Raw genomic sequence first — 16,416 nt, forward strand, 5'->3', positions numbered from 1 at the left:
GTGATTTTGATATAATGAATGGCTCAAGGCAAGCACCTCTTGTCAATCAGATAGGGTTTAGATCATGACCTTACCTGGGCCGAGCATGAGTAAGGATGCTTTCACATTCAGCTCCGCCCATTCAGGCATCTACCATTAGCAAGTCAATTGAATTGTACATTAAGTAGTACTATACAATAAATATATACTTTAGATCCAATCATTTAAATAACATTTTTTATAGATAGATAAGGCTGGCCGTAATTTGGGTTCATGCCCCTTTTAAAAATGTGACCCAGAAATAAAAAAAAAGGACGTGCTCTTTAATTCAAAATACAAATAAATGAAACACAAAAAACAAACAAAACCCTATCTCCCTCAAAACCCTAATTAAACATTGGCAGGTCTGTGACTAACGCACAGGTTAGCAAAGCAGTTTACCTGCCAGAAACAAAACATAACACACTTTTGACAAACAAAAACTTTTAAACCAAACACAGGTTTTCCCTCTACCTGCACCAACAATCAAGCTCTTCATCGACAGCCTCACTCCAGAACAAACTGGCTGCAATCTTTAAATACCCTGCACCTGGTTCTAATTTACAATTACCTCCAGGTGCAGGGGATAATTAATAATAAAACAATTTAACAAAAATTAAAACAACCACACCGACGTTAATTTAAGTAAATTGGATGATCGTGACCCCCCCCCCCTCCCCCCCCCCCCCCTTCTTAATCGCCCCTGCATCAAATATAGTGAGCTCCCTTTCATGGATATAATCAAGCATGATATGCTGAGCCCGGCCCTAAAGATGACGTAATGTATCTGCTAGCAGGTGAGCCACCACACACACGCACACATACATGAGAAAGCATTTTCTTCAAAACAAAGTTTAATATTTTCCAACATAAATAACATTTTAAATAAAGAACATTCTGCACAAGATAAACATTGATATAGTGACTCATTTGTAGTGTTAAAATGACTTTGAATACCACAAGTTATGATTTTTTTTTTCCTCTATTGCAAATTTTATTTATTTATTTAGCATTTATTAAAGCGCCTTTAACCAAACTGTTTCCTATTTTAAAATAGCACTTTTGAGTCAACATCAACGGGTGAAAAAAAACAAAAAATTAATACGAAACCTATGGTTCAAATACTAAAAGGCAAAAAGATCACGTTTAAAGGATAAATAAAGCGAAAAAGTAAAAAAAGGGGTCAGGGCCGAAAATATGTAGTAAATTTGTGTGGACATTTAGTCTTTTTTTTTGGGCCCTCACTGTTTTTTCGCTGGTAACCCGTCTATTATCGAATTTACTCAAATCTGTGTGCCGGTGTCATCTACGCAAAGCGCGGAATCAGAAGAAAACCATGGGGTCCGTGTGTGTGGGGTGTAGGGAAGAATACTAGATGAAAAAACAAGCTAGTTCAATCCATGACACATAGGTCAGGGTCAGGCAAGTAGGGTCATAACAGGAGGTCAGGGGCCAGCAGTAAGAGTAGGATGGGCTGGGGAAAAAAAAGATGAGTTTTAAGGGAGGAGCAAAAACTGTGTAGAGTGGGTGACTTATGGTGAGTGGGAGTTTATTCCAATGAAGGGAAGCAACAAGAGAAGGAATGGAAACTGGATTGGGGGGGGTGGGGGGGTGGATGAGCTTTGGAGATGATATAGGAAAGTTCAAGTATGGAAGTAGGGGGGGGGGAATTCAGTGAAGACTGAGTTAAGAGCAAGTGGAGGTGGCGTGGAAAGCTGTGGGAGGGGGCTATTCTGGGGGAGAGTCAGGAAGTGGAGATGAATGGTGGTGAAATATTGAGGTCATTAGCCAGAAGGGAGGAGCGGTGGCAGCGGAGGATTGAGAAGAGCTGTTGGGGATGAGGGTTAGAAACTAGTCATGTTTGGCTAGTTCCAGAGCAGAGAGGAATTTGGAGAGAAAGGAGTGGAAGACTTGGAGGTTGGAAAGTGAGGGGGAGGACTTGGAGCACAAGATATGTCGGTCCATTTTAAGGGCAGGGGTAAGCCAAGGTAAATCATTCCAAACGAGCAGTGGCGTCCCAACAAACCCACGGATTTGGAAAGTAATTGTTTCTGACCTTGCATATATGTATCCTTGACATTTCTGCTGCTATTTCTCTTTGCAATATTGTTTTTAACTAATATATACTAGGCATCAAATGCGGTAGTTTCATTTTATAATCCAGCGACCCGTGATGATATGGGCATAGGCCTTAATCACAATTTCAAATACATTTAAATACAATAAATCATTACAGTAAATTATTTTCACTCAAAGTTCATGAAAACAGTAACACTTCAATCACAATGATTTAAAATGTACAAGTAAAACCACAGAGGTTAATGTTTGGGAATTTTTGTGTTGAAAACACAACTAAGTTCAAGACACTGTGCAGTTCAAGTCGATAACTAATTTAAATATGGCCGCAGTACGCTGCAGAAAAGACTTATTCACCCCCATCATCCGGTTGGTCCATCAAGTATATCAGAGTCAAGGCCAACTTGCATTACACCCTACGCCTAGACGATTTCTGCCCTCTAGCAGTAAAGAAATGGTAAACGATCTGATACGTCCCTAAGACCTGTGGCAGGCTATCTTCAGGATTCTCTTCTTGTACCCATTGTTGTTTTTCCTTTACGGCAGACCAAACATCTGTTTACCTTTTCTCGACACGGCCGGGTCGAAATTGGATTTTAGACAATTACAAGCCAACAACCTAAGAACATAAGGACATACGAAAAAGTTTACAAACGAGAGGAGGGCCATTCGGCCCATCTTGCTCGTTTGGTTGTTAGTAGCTTATTGATCCCAAAATCTCATCAAGCAGCTTCTTGAAGGATCCCAGGGTGTCAGCTTCAACAACATTACTGGGGAGTTGATTCCAGACCTCACAATTCTCTGTGTAAAAAAGTGTCTCCTATTTTCTGTTCTGAATGCCCCTTTTTCTAAACTCCATTTGTGACCCCTGGTCCTTGTTTCTTTTTTCAGGCTGAAAAAAGTCCCTTGGGTCGACACTGTCAATACCTTTTAGAATTTTTGAATGCTTGAATTAGGTCGCCACGTAGTCTTCTTTGTTCAAGACTGAACAGATTCAATTCTTTTAGCCTGTCTGCATATGACATGCCTTTTAAGCCCGGAATAATTCTGGTCGCTCTTCTTTGCACTCTTTCTAGAGCAACAATATCTTTTTTATAGCGAGGTGACCAGAACTGCACACAATATTCAAGATGAGGTCTTACAAGTGCATTGTACAGTTTTAACATTACTTCCCTTGATTTTAAATTCAACACTTTTCACAATGTATCCGAGTATCTTGTTAGCCTTTTTTATAGCTTCCCCACATTGCCTAGATGAAGACATTTCTGAGTCAACAAAAACTCCTAGGTCTTTTTCATAGATTCCTTCTCCAATTTCAATATCTCCCATATGATATTTATAATGTACATTTTTATTTCCTGCGTGCAGTACCTTACACTTTTCTCTATTAAATGTCATTTGCCATGTATCTGCCCAGTTCTGAATCTTGTCTAGATCATTTTGAATGACCTTTGCTGCTTCAACAGTGTTTGCCACTCCTCCTATTTTTGTGTCGTCTGCAAATTTAACAAGTTTGCTTACTATACCAGAATCTAAATCATTAATGTAGATTAGGAATAGCAGAGGACCTAATACTGATCCCTGTGGTACACCGCTGGTTACCACACTCCATTCTGAGGTTTTTCCTCTAATCAGTACTTTCTGTTTTCTACAAGTTAACCACTCCCTAATCCATGTACATGTGTTTCCCTGAATCCCAACTGCGTTCCAGCCCATTTCATTAGCGGTAAGTTTTTGCTATCAATTCCTTGGTGTGACCATTGCCTTGAACAGATTTGGTAAGATCACATCTAACAAACTGAGGATCCCGTCCGCTTCCTTCCATGCTTTCTTTGGCGAAGCCCACAGGTACCCAGAAACCTTAAGAAATAATGCGGTGTCCGTTTCTGTCGCCACACTGTGCCCTCGCACGGTGTGTCGGGAGCTGCCCCGTTCTACCCGCAGGAAGGGCGCCCCTTACGGATGTGGAGTCCTGTCAGTCGGGAGTGGCCCTCTTAGAACACTTGATGTACGGTACCGGCCAAACACAGCTCCTTGTGTCGATTCGTGAGCACTCGCAGTGAGGCCACCTTTTGCCAACATTTCTATCCCCAATCTGGGGGGGGGGGGGAGTAAAAAAAAAAAAAATCAGTGTTACACCTCTGCCACATTCTTCTCGGCCATATACAATCTTCAGCATTTCTCTTGGTTATTTTCTATATTTCGTACAGCTCTTCTCTTAAAAAAAAAAAAAAAAAAAAAAAAAAAAAAAAACTTCAATCTTGTCAAAGGGAGAGTGCCAGGACATTGGTACAGTCAATGATTGTTTAAACATTTTTAAACTCCTTTTAAAATATTCCCCAATAAAACCAAACCAAATAAACAGTTTTACATTCCCCAAAGATACACAGACGGACGTGGACAACAACAAAATGCAACCATAGTACCGTTTCTGCTCTCCAAGGTCTTGGCGATGGAGTACTCATCCCAGCAGACTACTGACACATCATCCATATACAGTACACAATTTGTTTCTTCTCCATTGCTACCAGGTATGAACAATCCACTGGTTTGTGTATCCACCCTGATTTTATTAGTTAAGGGTTCAAATGGCAGCTTTTGCGTAGTCTTTACAGATTTAGACATGCTCCCATTTAACAAAAACAACACTTTCTATCTCGCAATACAAGATATTAATCCAACTGACGAATCTGATTGGAAACCCCATTTTGGACAGTACACCAAACATATACTTTTGTGCAATCCTGTTATATGCCTCCTCTAAATCCAAATTCAGGATGCAAAGTGGGAGATCCCTTTCCCTGTCATAACATATAGAGTCTGGCATGAGAATCAGGCTGTCCATTATCCTTCTACCAGACTGCACATACCTGGTCAGGATGGATGACTGTTCCAGCGACTTCCTTCATCCTGCCGGTGATGATCTTGTAATCTATATTTAACAGGCTTATCGGTCTCCAGTTCTTCAGGGCCTCTCGGTCCCCTTTCTTATATAAGAGAGTAATGAATTAAAGGAAGGAGGCATTTCCCCAGCATTACACATCTCTTTAAAAACACACAACAAATCTGCCTTTAAAACACTCCAGAATTCAAGATAAAATTCAGCATGCAACCCATCCCCACCAGGGGTTTTATTCTTTTAAAAAGACTTGACTGCACATTCTAATTCCTCAAGGGTATAATCAGCACATAATACCTCTTTATTTGTCATTTAAAACATTTTTAATACCCTCAAAAATCATTACATTTGCATTCAATCACTTTTTTCCATACAATTCTTTATAAAATGCTGCAGTGATCGCTAACATGCTTTCCTTTTGTTCTTTTTACCTCCCCATCCTCTCCCTTCAGTCTTTCCATTCTTTCTTGTGAATTTACTTTTTTTTTTTAAAAAAAGAACCTTGAGCAAGTTTCATTATTTTCCAAATATTTCTTAAACATTATGCTTTCCTTTGTCTTCTCCGGATCTGGTTTTCCCGCTGTTCCGCCCCCTTCCTTGTGAGCACCTCCCCCAACACTCTTTCACTCCTGGTTCAGAGCTCTTGGCTTTTTGCTTCTCAGATTGCTTGGCTCCAGGCTGCTGTTTTTTTGCTTTACTTTAAGCAATCGCCTTCTCTTTCCCAAAAGATAAAACCGAGCTGCGGGAAAATCCTTTCTCGACAGGTCCGACGCTCCATCCTTCCTCACCAACCTAATGGTATTTTTCAGACGAGGTCCCGGGGGTTTCGCAGCAGTCTCCGCCATTCCTCTCGCCTTCTCTTCCTCTTGAAATCAAGGCTGCGGTCAGGCCACATTCACGATCTGGGCCAAGAGGCGGAGAACCGATGCCCACAATGGTTTTGCCCAAATGCCCCTGGTACGGCCGCCCGCCAGGGTACTTGTTTTTTCCACAGTGGGGGAAAAAACAGTGCCAGGCTCCAACGATCACAACTGTCACTGCTGTGCTCATTCTGCTTTTTAACCGCAGCCCAAAGGCCCTCCCCTCTGCCCGGCGGCAAGGCCAAACAAAACAAAAACAGGGAATTCCTCCCAAAATGCAATTGCTGAAAAGGGGCACTTTGCTGCTGCTGCATTGAAAGCGAGGACTCCTTGCCCCACTAAAAGCTCAGTTTGTGCTTTACCGCTGCGTTCGTCCAGCCAGCCAGAAAAAGGGAAAAAATACAGCCCAGAAAAAGGGAGGGATGCGCACTGTTTAGCTCCTTTCTTTTTTTGACCTTTCTGAGAAATGGGCACCATTCCCGGAGGTACTGCAATACCGTGTCGATGCGTTGAGTGGATGGAGTAAGCCCCATTTCCATCTCCTGCTTCCAAAAATCAATTTAATATAGACGGTCCCCCTATGGGGGACGTATCAGATATTAAACTGTTAAGAACAGATATTTATTATTTTTTTGAAAAATATTAAGTCACTTCAGTATAAATACATCATATTTATGGTTGTAATAACCATGTCCTATGCAATCCATCACAAATCCCAAACATTCCTATACTAATAAATACAATCTCACTCCATTACAATAATCTTATCATATTACAGTCCAAAACCATCTAGAATGCAATTGGACCACTCCAGTAAAAAGAATCTCACACAAAAAGTAACTTTCATTATAAAGATCACATCACACACAGGACAGTAAAAGCAATAAAACCAATGTAATTACAACATTGAGCAATTCAGTATTGTTCAATTCTAAATAGACACCTCATCCAAAACCCTTAAACACTCAGAACCACTAACTAATGCCAATAGCCCATTGCCCACCAATCCACTTTTCCAACTTCCACATGCGTTCTGCTTCCCAGACTTCAGATAATCCTTGATGACATACTCCTTTAAAATGCTCAGTGCCAGCCTCACACAGTCCGAACTAGGGAGCTTGGCATTCCTAAAGACCAGTACGTTCCTTGCCCTCCATATCGCATCCTTGAGAGTTCAGTATTACCCACAAAATATAACAATTGTTCTTGTTCGTCTTTACTTTGTGTTTCCCATACAGTATTAAGGGATTATTTACCGTTTCTTCTTTACAAAAATATCAGCCTCAGTCCAAACGTGCTGTGCAAAGCTGCAATCAATTAAAAGATGCTCGGCTGATTCTTCCGCCCTGACGAGGGCATCTAGGGGACTTCGCCATTTGTCATCCATACGGAATTTGCTTGACTGGCAAGGCCTCATGGGCCATCAGCCAGGCCAAGTCCCTGTATATGTTTAAAAGCTTTGGATGGGCAATCTCTTTCCAATTCAGTTCCACAAACTTCCTTTTTACAAGTCTTCGGCCTCCTGCCAGACTTTTTTGGCTTAAACACAGTCCCAGAACAGATGTGCTGCCGTTTCTTCTGCCCCACAATCCTTAAAAGGACATCGAGGTTCCTGCGATACGTGGTAGCCATTACTGGGAGGATCTTGTGTACCGTCTGCCATGCCAAGTCCTTGTGCCGATTTCATGAGTCTTGGGCGAGCTAGTTCCAGCCAAATCCCCTCCACAACATGTCTGTTAAAAAATGAGACATTACACATCTTTTCTCTGTCCTGCACACCTTTATCTAATACAAAATGTTCCTCTTTATTAAAAACAGTTCCATTTTATTATACAAAAAGGGAGCTTCCCATGCTGTTGGCACAGGTAAAACATTTTAAGGCCTCTTAAAATCGATCCTAAAAAATACTTTACAAAAAATGCAGTTTTGTTTGATTCAAAAAGACACAACCTCACGTGAACAATTACAAAATGTATAAGCATGGTCTTCATGAGGTCAGGAATCCCCTTTTACTCCATTTTTTGCTGCCCCGTATACCTGCTCTCTCTTTAACATCTCATTCTTCTCCCCCCCCCCCCCCGGTGGGGGAACTCTGCATGACACGGGGTAAAATAACTCATTTTAAATGTAAACATGTCCCTTCAAAATGTAGCTGCTGCCTTACCCTCCACAGCCCCGGTGGGAACTCTGCTGACAGGTAAAATAACAGATTTTAAAATGAAACACTTCCCTTCAAAAGTGAGCTCTCTGAGGCTCCACAGCCCCAGCTTTGTGTGACCTTGGCAGTGACATCATCCCAATTCTGCATTCCAGACCCATTTTTAAAGAATTTAACACCTAAAATTATTATTAATCATTCTTCAAATACAACCCTATACTGGGAACTCTGGCCCACTTCCCATACATCACACACTCACTTTTTTTAATGTTAACCTTGGATCCTGATGCCTTGCAGAACCCCTCAACCGTTCCCATCATCTTCTCCATGGAGAACTCATCCATGTACAAAATACATTTCACCTGTTCTCCCCCCACTCCCAGGTACAAACAGTCCACAGGTCTGTTTATTAGCTCTAATGGCAATGGCTAACGGCTCAATGCTACATATAAACAGCAGAGGAGACAGTGGACAGCCTTGGCGCACTCCGCTTCAGATTTTAACTGGTTCAGACGTGCTCCCATTTACCAAAATAACACTTTGGATGTCTTTATACAAGATCTTAATCCAATTAATGACACCAATTTGGAAACTCCATTCTCAACAGTACATCAAACATGTACTTGTGCCCTATCCTATCGTATGCCTTCTCTAAATCCAAATTTAGAATGCTAAACGAGAGCTTCCTCTCCCTGGCATAAGACAGTGTCTTTCATGAGTGTCAGGCTGTACAGGCTCCCAGGGACTATACATACCTGGTCTGGATGGATGACTGTACTGATTACTTCCTTCATCCTCCCCGTGAAGAGCTTCTCACACTGCGATGATGGTTGCCTGGACAGTGAAGTGCTTGTGCTGTTGATAGTGCAGTCTGTCCACGTGCCACTTCAGCTCATCCATACTGGACAAGCAGGCCTCCCCTAGCAGCAAGAGAGCCATGAGAAAGCTTCCCCGAGCGCCTCCTCGCCCCGCTGCCTCAGTGCGATGTTGTCTCCACAGGCATGTTTTGCATTTCAAGGTTTTTAATTTTTTTTTTTGTTTGTTTTTACCAATGCAGTGATCTTCATGTATATATTGCATTAATATACAGAATATGCAGATGTATATATGCTCTGCTACATTAACCATTCCATCGGTTGACCTCTCCACCACCCCCAGTTCCCTTTTCAACCCTGCCATCTTATTATTATCCATTACTTTTTTAAAAAAGAACCTTGAGCAAGTCTAAATTTCTTCCAGATTCTGAATTCTGCTTTTAAAAATCACATTCTTCCCTTTCCACCCAAACAGCTCCTTGAGTTTCTCTTTCACCTCATGGTGGAGCTTGGGGCACTTCTTTTTCTGGTGCCCCAGCTCCTTGCAGTGGTAGCACCGCACCTCCTCCTAGGAATTCAAAATAATGTGGTTGGTCCCCTCGAAGGGGACCACAAAGCTGCCCTCCGCCATTTCCCGATCCGCCAGGTGGATGGTCACCTGGTGGCGGAAAGATAAAACGTGGCGGAGGTGCTGATCTTTGCAGCCCAGGGGGAGGGGGTGGATGGATGTTTTAATCTCCCCCAGAGCTTGCAAGTGGGGCCTGAGCAGGTCGTCCTTGAAAAAAGGTGGGACGTTCGACAGGACAACCCTTGTGCCGAGGCCCGTGAGCAGTTCGACGGGGATAAAAATCCCTGCCACCGCGAGACCCCTCTCAATTGCCGTGTTCGCGGCGGCCCTCGATTGAGAGGGAGTCCTTCAGGAGGCACCTGACCCCGTACCTCCTGGTAATATTTTTAAACGGGATGCCACCTTTGCCAGTTTTTTGGGGGCTTCTTAGGCTTGCCTGCTCATTTTTATTATTTTCTATTTTTATTTATAAAACAAAATAAAGCAACAGACTCACTCCTGCACTCCAATAGTGCAGGGGTGCGCAAAACAAAAATAGGAGCCAACAGCTAAAGTTTTTTTTTTTTTTCAAAAAATGATTTGTTAAAATTTGTTTTTTTTTAATACACACACCCCTGCACTCCCAATAGTAGGCAAACAAAAATCCAAAAGTGTTTGTTTATTTTTAATTTAATTTATTAAATGAAGGAAAATAAAGGTTTATTTTATTTAATAGCACAGGGGTGCACGAAAAATAAAAATCAAAACCAACCAAGTTTTTTTTTTTTTATTGTTTGTTCTATCCTGTTTTACAAAACGCCTGCCCTTCCCCAACTCTGCAGAAGGCAAGAGCAGGGGATTTTAAAACAAAATGATTTTTAAAACTAATTGAAAAACAGTTTTTCAAAGTAAAAATAATTTTAAAATAAACTAGACAAAGTGCTTTTAATTATAAAACTAAAAAGCACCCAAAATAAAATTGATAAACCAAAGTTAAAATTCAAAGAAAGAAACTGAAATTTAAACCAAAAGGGAGAAATCAAAATGGCTGCCCCCTGCACTACCAAGGCAAGTGCTGGGAGGAAAACTAAAACAAACACTTCTTTTAAAGAAAATAACCGATAAAAATAACATTTTCATACCTGGTGTTTTTTTAATAAAATCAGTTTAAGTTGGTTTCAAATCAGGCGTGCTCCTCCACTCCCCATGAAACACTCACTTTTCTCCTTGTTCAATTTGGAGCCAGAAGCTAACTCAAAGGAGTCTGTATGTTGCAAGGCTCTCAGGATGGATCTCTGGTCACAGTACAGTTACATCCTCCATGTATAAGAGGCATTTTGCTTGCCTCCCTCCACTACCAGGAATGTTTAACCCCTGGATGTACTCGTCCTTCCTCAGGGTTTGCGCTAGTGGCTCCAAACTACAGATAAACAAAGGTGACAACGGACAGCCTTGCCTGACTCCGCACTTTAATCTGGACCGATTTGGACATGACCCCATTAATTAAAATCTTACTTTCGATATCCCTATACAACAGCCCAACCCATGCTACAAAAAATTTCCAACACTTTTTTCATAAAAATATATGCGAGACTCTATCGTACACCTTTTCCAAACCTAAATTAACAATAGCTAAACGGACATTTCTTTCTCTAGCGTAACACATTGCATTTCGCACTAAAACAAAGCGGTTTTATTTTGCTTCCTGGCACTGCACATGTTTGCTCAGGATCAATTACACTCTACAACACTTCTTTAATTCTGATTGTCAATCTACCAACGCAGTCCAAAAAAACAAATGGCTGGATCTTACCAAGATCAGTCGGCAAAATCCAGTTCGCAGTCCAAAAGCAGAAGTCCAATAAATACAATGAAAAGAATCCACAAAAATCGCAACTACAAAAAAAAACAGTAGGGAAAAAGTCCTTTTAGAATACAGAAAAACAATCCTTAATTAGAATTAAAAAAAAAACACACTGCAGGGGAAAGTTACTCTGTAACAATATGTGGTTATATATCAATACTTCCCTGACTAATGTCTTCAAAGAAGTTTACGGCAAGGAGAGACCAGATAACCGGTTTCAAGCTAAATGGCTTTAGCCTTTTTAACAAAAGAAAACCAGAACAAACTGGTTCAGCCAAATTGCAATCAAGAACCTGGAACCAGCAAACACAGAACAGAGGACTACAAGTTCTTAAAGGGGTATTGTTATTTTTTTTTTTTTTTTAACTCAAATTTAACTTTAGGTAACCGTGTTACAAGCTGACTGTAGAGTGCTGTCTGCACACCGCCTTCTTTCTCCGGGCAGACCAAGTACTCCAGGCCTGCCACATACACTTGATCTGACGAAAAGGCAAAGTGGCAAGGGGCGCTTTGCTGCTGCCTTGAAAGCGAGCGCTCCTTGTTCCACTAAACAGCTCAGTTTCTGCTTTACCGTCGAGCTGCTCCTCCTCCTCCTCCCGCGAGCGCAAGGCCTTCTGGGTACACTGTCCTACTGCGTGTGCAGAGCAGGCTGTCCATCTGCCTGCCTTCGTGGGGGGGGGGGACAGAGCAGGAAATAAATGCAACCAAGAAAAAGGGAGAGGCATGCACACAGTTTTAGCTTTCTCGCTCTCTCTCTCTCTCTTTTGACCTTTCTGAGAAATGGGCACCGTTCCCAGAGGTACTGCAATACCGGGTCGATGCGTGGAGTGGACGGAGCAAGCCCCGCTTCCATCTCCCGCTTCCAAAAATCAATTTAATATAGACGGTCCCCCTATGGGGGACGTATCAGATATTAAACTGATAAGAACAGATTTTTTTTGTTTTTAAGTTTTTATTTATATTCCTTGGACAAAAAATCCTAATCAAATATAATCGAAAACTAAATAAAATACACAAGAAACAATCCCATTACATCCAAGTCATAAAAACTTTCCAATTAAAACAGGGTCTGAAAATACAAATCAATTTGAAACAATAGAGATGACAATTACAAAATATTTAATATATGCATTAAAAAACAACTTCCATTTGTACCAGATAGGCAACATGTCCTAAAACAACCCGCTTCACCCCCTTTCATAGGACCATGAACCGGCACGAGTCCAGGTGGCAGGCAAACACCAGCAGGTGCTCCATCTCTCCCAGGCGATGTCTTCTCCCTCACGCAGTGCATCCTGCATCTGGTATTCTCTGAGCCTGTGGCAAGGGAAGATCTTCACCTCCCCAGAAGCCAGAAGCTTTCCTTTAAAAACAAAGAGGTTTCTCATCTTCCACTTGGCTTCTTTAAAACAGTTCAGTACAATCCATAGATATGTCCATTTCTCTTTTTGTAATAAAACCAGGCTTAACCCTATGCAACACCATTGCTTTTGAAAGTTTTCTATTTAAAAAATGGCTCAAAGTCTTTGGCCTCCCGCCAGACTTTTTTGGCTTGCCCACAGTCCCAGAACAGATGCTCTGCTGACTCTTCTGCCCCACAATCCTTAAAAGGACATCTAGGGGGTCTTCCCGAGGTTTCTCCGATACATAGCAGCCCTTACTGGGAGGATCTCATGTACCGTCTGCCATGCCAAGTCCTTGAGTCTTGTGAGCTTCCCCCAGCCAAAATCCCTCCACAACCTTTTCTCTGTCCAGTACAAATTTCTGCACTTTCCAGGGGTCCTGCCACACCTCTTTATCTAATGTAAAAACCTCTGCTTTCTTTAAAAACATTTTAATTTTGTTATACAGAAAGGGTGCTTCCCATGCTGTCCGCACTGATAAAACAGGGTAAAACATTTTAAAAATTCTTAAAATCGATATTAAAAATTTTACAAAATGTGCTGTTTTTGTTGCCCCTTGTAAACGTAACCTCACATGGACAATAGCAAAGTGTAAACACAGGGTCTCCGTGAGGTCAGGAACCCCCTTCCCTCCGTTTTTTGCGGCCCTGTGTACCACCTCCCTTTTTAGCCGCCGCACCCCTAACCTAGTAGCGGCCATCACCAAAAAAAAGAACAAAACGCACAAAAAAAGGGGTAAGCCCCAAAGGGCCTTACCCACAAACCCTAGCTTGCTTCCTCTGTCCTGTCCTTCCTCCTCACAGCAACAGCAAAAGACCAAACCAGAACCTGGGTAACAAAACAAAAACAACAAATATATACAACTACTCTCAATTAACTTTCCACAACCAAATGCTATCGCTTCCAACCAAGAGATTCCCCACACACAAGTTTTGAACCTTTTCAAAAACAGAAACACATTTATACAAGTATCAAAACAAGAAACAAACAAAAAACAATATACATATAAACAAAACTATTACATTTCCAAACACATACTCATTTACATACATGCAAATTCACTTTCCCACAATCACTATCCCTCACATTTTAAGCAATCAATTTCCCTCTTTAGCAGAACTTTCAGGTCTTCTCTTTTTTTTTTTTTTTTTTTTTTTTTTTTACTGTTTCAACCTCAGTCTTTTTCTTTCTTTCATCATCCTCCTCTGTGCTATTCTCCCATCTCCAGGCACTTTGTCTCTCGCTGATACAGCCTCAGGAGTCGACTTTGGTCTCTCCTCCCGGACCTCTTTCTCTTTCCTCCTCACTCCTGCCGCCTCCATCTCGTCCTCCTCATCAGTCTCCTCCAAGCTGCTCTCCTCTGTTGTGGCCCCTGCAAAGCTCGAAGCTCTGTTAGGACACTTATAAAACAAATGGTCAGATCCTCCACGCAGATTACATTTACGTTTTTCTTTGCAGTCCTTAGTAAAATGATGTTTTGCAGCGCAGTTCCGAAAATACTTTACCTCACACTTCTCGGCTTTGTCCCATACTATTGCACTTCCTGCACAGTTCAGGCTGACCCAAGCAATATAAATATTCTCTATTGGGGCCGATAGAAAAGGAGGAACCCTCGCCCCCTCGTACCCCTCCTTCCACGGCCGGAACCTCACCCACACCTTCCACATCCCATATTCAGTTTTCACAGGCGGTCTAACCACATTGCAGAATTGTCCCAAAAAAGTGGCCACATCTTCACCAGGCACAAATGGATTATAAACGTGCACATTCACCACTCTGATCTCTTGCACAAAAAGAGCTTTGTGAGCAAACAAAGAAAAAGGCAACTCACTTTCGTACTTCTTCAGGCATCTCCAGACTTGCTCTGGCAGGATTCCTCCGACACAAACGTCATAAACAATAGAGGAGGGGGGACAGCCTTGTCTTACCCTACTCTGGATGGCAACTGGCCGTGAAAGCATACCATTAATTAAAATCCGGCTTTCAATATTTGTATAGATCACCCTTATCCATTTGACAAACCCCTCAGGAAATCCCATTTTTCCCAAGACTGCAAACATATACTTATGCACTACCCGATCGTATGCTTTCTCCAAGTCAAGATTTAAAATACACAACTTATTTTTCCTTTCTTTACAATAGCCAATCGAATCTCTTAATAAGACAAGGCTGTCCACCACCCTTCTCCCTGGAATCGCACACACCTGATCAGCATGAATAACAGAGCTTATAACTTTATTTAATCTATTTGTTATTACTTTTGCCAAAAGTTTGTAATCAAAGCATTGCAGACTTATTGGCCTCCAGTTCTTTAATTCCTCTCGGTCTCCTTTCTTGTACAACAGAATTATAACACCCTGCCTAAAAGACAGAGGCATTTCCCCCTTCCTATACATTTCTTTAAAAACTCCCAGCAAATCAATTCTTAGAAGCTCCCAGAAAACTAAATAAAACTCCAAACCTAACCCATCCCCTCCTGGGGTCTTGTTTTTTTTAAATGTTTTCACTGCTGTGTCCAGCTCTTCCACAGTAATTTCCTTCTCCAACTCCTCCTTCTCACTATTCGTCACCCCTCCTTCCATCTTATTTAATACCATGCTTAATTTCCCCTCATTAATCCTCCTCTCTTTGTACAGATCCCTATAAAACCCCTCCGCAATCCCAATCATCTCCTCACCCTTCCTCCTGCTTATCCCCTGCTGGTCTTTAAGAGCCGTCATTATTTTATTGTTCTCCAACACTTTTTTAAAGAAGAACCTTGTACACTTTTCATTCTTTTCCACATGCTCAACTTTACTAAGGAAAATTATTTTCTCACACTTCTTTTGGAACAATCCCTTCAGTTCTAATTTAATCTCATTAATGTCTTTATATACATCAAAACCCATTCCACCAAGTCTATACAGTCTCTGCAGCTTCCCCTGCAAAGACTTCTCCTGCCTTTTCTCTTTCTGAACTTTTCCCTTTCCCACTTTAACAAAAAACTTTTTAATTTTGCTTTTCACCCACTCCCACCATTCACACTCACTCTCAAACATTTCTTTTAAAGTTCTCCACCTTTCATACCTATCTCTAAAAATCTTCCTTAACCCCTCATCTTCTAGTAATTTATTATTTAATTTCCACACCCCTGGACCCTTTGAAACTGTAACATCAAAGTTAATCTTAGCAATTAGGATCATGTGATCAGAGAAGAAACTTGGTTCCAACTTACACTCAGAACAAGACAAATGCTTAGTTATAAAAACCATGTCAATTCTCGATTTCCTCGTACCTTTTACATTATGCCAGGTGTACCCTGGTTCATTAGGATGCAAATGCCTAAATACATCCGTTAATACAAAATCATTTTTTATCCTGTTTAACAATCCTGAAGTTTTATCCAACTTTATTTCATCTGACACACCACCTTTATCTTTCCCTGATAGCACACAATTAAAATCACCTCCCATCACAACCCCACCACTCAACACCAATTCACTACTAATTAACTCAAATAACTGAAATCTCTCATGCTTATCAGGAGAAGCATATATATTAATCAAAAGAATCTCCTGTTCTAAATACACTATTTTAACCACTAATGCCCTCCCATCCATTAGGATCTTAACATTTTTAATTTCTATACCCTTATTCTTAAACAGGATCCCTATACCACTTGATTTATTCTAATTTGAACCTGACCACACAGAGCACCCATATGACCACTTCTCTTTAAGTGTATTATAATTTTCCCTGTATGGGAGCCAACATTCCTGTAAGAAGAAAACATCTGC

At 41.3% G+C, this 16,416-nt stretch overlaps 2 pseudogenes; both read right to left on the reverse strand.

Annotated features, from left to right (window-relative positions):
* Positions 1 to 6,316: 6,316 nt before the first annotated feature.
* Positions 6,317 to 6,496, reverse strand: LOC121312205 (annotated as a pseudogene).
* A 5,518-nt stretch (positions 6,497 to 12,014) lies between these two features.
* On the reverse strand, positions 12,015 to 12,215 carry LOC121312203 (annotated as a pseudogene).
* Positions 12,216 to 16,416: the final 4,201 nt, after the last annotated feature.

Source organism: Polyodon spathula, unplaced genomic scaffold (assembly GCF_017654505.1).
Source record: "Polyodon spathula isolate WHYD16114869_AA unplaced genomic scaffold, ASM1765450v1 scaffolds_3686, whole genome shotgun sequence".
Classification (NCBI taxonomy): Eukaryota; Metazoa; Chordata; class Actinopteri; order Acipenseriformes; family Polyodontidae; genus Polyodon; species Polyodon spathula.